This window comes from Mastomys coucha, unplaced genomic scaffold (assembly GCF_008632895.1).
Source record: "Mastomys coucha isolate ucsf_1 unplaced genomic scaffold, UCSF_Mcou_1 pScaffold5, whole genome shotgun sequence".
NCBI lineage: Eukaryota > Metazoa > Chordata > Mammalia > Rodentia > Muridae > Mastomys > Mastomys coucha.
Window position 1 is genome coordinate 65,710,669 of NW_022196911.1, and position 4,573 is coordinate 65,715,241.

Below are 4,573 nucleotides of genomic sequence, written 5' to 3' on the forward strand. Positions count from 1 at the left end.
CTGGATTGTTTCTGGAGACCTCCTGGGGGGGGGTCACTTTTTCATTCTAGCTATGGGATTCTCATTTCAGGCCAGATGACAAGGTGTCCTCAGATTGGTTGCCCAAGGCTTTGGTTGGCTAGATCTGGGTTCTTGTTTCTGGGAAACAGAAACTTAGGCCAAGTCTCCCAAACTGTCATCTTGTAGACTGTCATGGAGTCAGCCTGGCTCTGAGCTTACTCCTCTCAGATGGATACACAGATATCTCCTGGTGTCTTTTTATATTCCATGGATGGTTGCATTTTTGCAACGTTATGTTCTCCAACCTTTGACTCATGAAAAAGACAGTTGAGATGACTCTGCCTTAATGGCGGCAGGAGCAAGATCACTACAGAGATCACAAAAGGCAGAAACCAGGTGATGGCTGCTGTCTTCCTAACTTTTCTACTCCTGAGATAAGATACCACGACCAAGAAGTTTATTAGAGGCTTACAATTTCAGAGAGTCATGACCACCATAGTGCAGAACATGGCAGCAGCAAACAAGTCATTGGAAGAGGAACCTAGAGCTTAAATCTAGAGACACAATCACAATGCAAAAAAAATAGAGTTAAATGCAAACAACATGAGTTGGGTTTGTGTTTGTTTGTTTGATTTTTGGTTTTTGGTTTTTGGTTTTTGGTTTTGTTTTTGGTTTTTTTTTGGGTGTTTTGTTTTGTTTTGTTTTGTTTTGTTTTAGTTTTTTGAGACAGGGTTTCTATCTATCCCTGGCTGTCCTGGAACTCATTCTGTAGACCAGGCTGGCCTCGAACTCAGAAATCTGACTGCCTCTGCCTCCCAAGAGCTGGGATTAAAGGCGTGTGCCACCACCGCTCGGCCTGGCTGAGACTTTTAAAACTCAAAGCCCACCACCTCCTCCAACAAGGTCCCACTCCTAATCCTTCCCAAACAGTTCCAACAACTGGGGACCAAGTATTCAAATATATGAGCCTATGGGGGCCATTCTCATCTAAACCACCACATCTGGCAACACTCTCTCAGCTATGTCCTGGGCATGAATAGCTGGACTTGGATCTACATTTTTTTTCTTATATGACTTTAGTAATGTTTACATTACAATACAGGACCTGTTGGGTGTCTGTCATTGAGCCCGGGCAATCAAAGCATGTCTTAGATGAAACAATATCAGATACTTACGCCTAAAGTTAAAAATGTGTGATAGAATTATAAGCCATGTGTGATAGTGGACACATGTAACCTCAGCTTTCAGAGGGTTGAGGTAAGAGGGTGGCAAGTTTGAGGCCAGCCTAGGATACAAAGCAAATCACATTATAAACTGTAAGAATGAAAAAGATTGTCAAGGCCAGAAAGCATCTAATTAGATAAATCATGAGAGGGGCCTCTCTTTCTTGTAAATGGTGCCAAGAATAATGGACCACTGGAAAAGACAACATATGTGGAATCTGTGAAAATGAACATCGTATAGTTTATACCTATAGGGAGGGCCCGACTGAGCCTGCCATGCTCTTCTACTTGGTAGAAGTAACTTTGCAGTACTGTCTTCTGGATTATTCCATGGTGTCTTTCATGCCTAAAACTGTTCCCATCTGAATAAAATTCAAGATGTAGATTTTAGCAAGTCTGTTGAATCAGGCTCAAACTGGCCAGTAAAAACTTCTGACTTGGGCAGCATCTTTCATAACAGTTATGACCAGGCACTCATGGAAACTCTTCCTTTATAACTCCTCGTTTATTCTTTGGTAATCCTAAAAATGTATATATTTTCTCTCTCCCCTTGTTTTTGAGAGAGCATCTTCAAATCATGATCAAAAGTCCTAATGATGAGTTTGATTGCCTTCCAATGGGAGGATGGACTTGTCCCAGATGTCAATCTAATTTGGACCCAAGTTAGAGAGGATCTGATTGGTTATTGGGGGTTGGGGTCAAAACTTTTTTAGCCATGTTTGAACAACAAATTGATTTAGAAAGAGTGGCTCACAGGCTAAACTTAGCTGGAATCTGCTGTTAGGGCTCACCTTATCTGTTCCATATTTCATGAGCACACCACAAGACATTTTTGGGCCACATTGCTATATTAGGGGTTGTACTTCTGTGAAATTTTCAGAAGTAACAGTTTCAAGTTTCAAACACAAACTACAAAACAAAACAAAATAAATCTTCAAAACTAGGTGTGATGGTTTGTATGTGTTTGGCTCAAGGTAATGGCAGGATTAGAAGGTGTGGCTCTGTTGGGTAGGTGCATCATTCTGGGTATGGGCTATAAGACCCTCATCCTAGCTGCCTGGAAGTGAGTATTCTTTTTTCTTTTTCTTTTTTTTTTTTTAAAGATTTATTTTATCTAAGTACACCATAACTATCTTCAGACACACTAGAAGAGTGCATCAGATCTCATTAAGATGGTTGTGAGCCACCATGTTGTTGCTGGGATTTGAACTCAGGACCTTCTGAAGGGAAGTCAAAGCTCTTATCCACTGAGCCATCTCACCAGCCCTGGAAGTAAGTATTCTGCTAGCAGTCTTCAGATGAAGATGTAGCACTCTCAGCATTTCCTGAATTGTGCCTGCCTGGATGCTGCCATGTTCCTACCTTGATGATTATGGACTGAACCTCTGAACCTGTAAGCCAACCTCAATTAAATGTTGTCCTTATAAGAGTTGCCTTGATTATGGTGCCTGTTCACAACAGTAAAACCCTAACTAAGACACTAGGTGATACAGAATTTTGGATTCTAACATAGAAAGTATGGAATTGATACCTTTAGAACAAGATGATGAGGATAATGACAACACGTTGTTAGATGTCAATCTTCCTAGATGACTGTGGTAGTTTGAATATGCTTGTCTTATGGGGAGTGTTACTACTAGGAGGTGTGGCCTCATTGGAGTAGGTGTAGCCTTGTTTGAGGAAGTTAAAGGGACTGGGCTTTGAGGGCCCATGCCTAAGCTCCACCCAAGGCAGAGAAGACCCTCCTCCTGGCTCCCTGCTGGCTGCCTTTGGATTGAGATGTAGAACTCTTGGCTCCTCCAGCACCATGTCTGCCTGGACACTGCCATGCTTCCCACCATGATGATAATGAGCTGAACCTCTGAAATTGTAAGTCAGCCCCAATTAGATTTTTTTCCTTTATAAGTTACCTTGGTCATGGTGTCTCTTCACAGCAATGATACTGTAACTGCGACAATGAGAATGTGCCTTTCACGGGAAGAGTTCATATTTCCGCTGAAGAACAGAATGTCTTTGTCTAAAGAATAAGAAACCACTCTGTCAAGCAGAGGGGAATCTAAGTCGAATACATTGTTAGCCTTTAATTTGTTGTTGCCACAATCAATATTATATCATTTGTTATATTTTTGTAGAGCTGGAACTCTATTAATGGGCTCCCTGTTGTTAGGGACCAACTATACTGTACTGGATTTTCTGTCGAAATTATTTCAAATAATGTTTTCTGAAGAGCTTTTGTCCCTTCCTCTTACCATATTATTGTAACTTGGTTAGTTACCCTATAACTAACCTTCGATACTGTCAGTTGCTGTTAATTATTTTTGTTAGCATCATAATTTAAATAACTATAAGCCACAACAACTGGCACGAAAAAATAATTAAAATTCTACCTTACTAAAAAATTTCCACACGCACCTTTAATCCCAGCATGTGGGAGGCAGAGGCGGGCAGATTTCTGAGTTCGAGGCCAGCCTGGTCTACAGAGTGAGTTCCAGGACAGCCAGTGCTACACAGAGAAACCCTGTCTCAAAACCCCCTCCCAAAAAAAATTTCCCATTTTTTGTGGGAGAAAAGGCCAAATGTATTATGTTGTTTTTGAGTTTTTAAATAGTAGTAATTGTCTGTGCTATTATATGCTGGAGAATAAATATAATTTAAAATTATTTAAGTGGTACAGACAGAGTTGTATTTACAAAATAAACACTCTATAATTGTATATTAAAAAAGAAGTCCAATTTGATAATCAGGTGGAAAACCAATTTGTCTGTTAAATAAGTTTAGTTTTATCAAATAGTTGTACTTATTAAGGCTGGAGAGAGGCTCCAGTGCATAAGAGCGTCTGCTACTCTTGCCGAGGACCTGGGTCAGATCCCAGCAGGCACATGGCCCCTCCTAACTGCCTATGACTACAGTTACTGGGGGTCCACCACCTCTTCTGACTCCTCGGGCACTGCATGCACTTGGTGAACTAACATACATGTAAGAACACACACAGTGGTAAAGTAAAATAACTATTTTTAAAAGGAAAAGCAAACAAGTAGCAAATGAAAGGTTTCCTTCAAAAAAATCAGTAGATTCTTTTTCATTAATCTGGTTGCAAATGTTTCAGAAAATAGACAAAACTATACGTGACAATTATTTGGAACAGCCATGACTTAGGATGAAGAGGCAAAGGGATCAAAATTCAAAACAATCCTTGGCTACACAGTGAATTTGAGAACACTGACTTTATGGCACTGACTCTAAAACCAAAACCAAACAAACCAAGAATATCCACTTTTTGTGAAATTTAGCTCCTGTAAACCTTCATTGCAATTTGCACCACTATAAAAGTTGGCCAAAAAAAAAAAAAA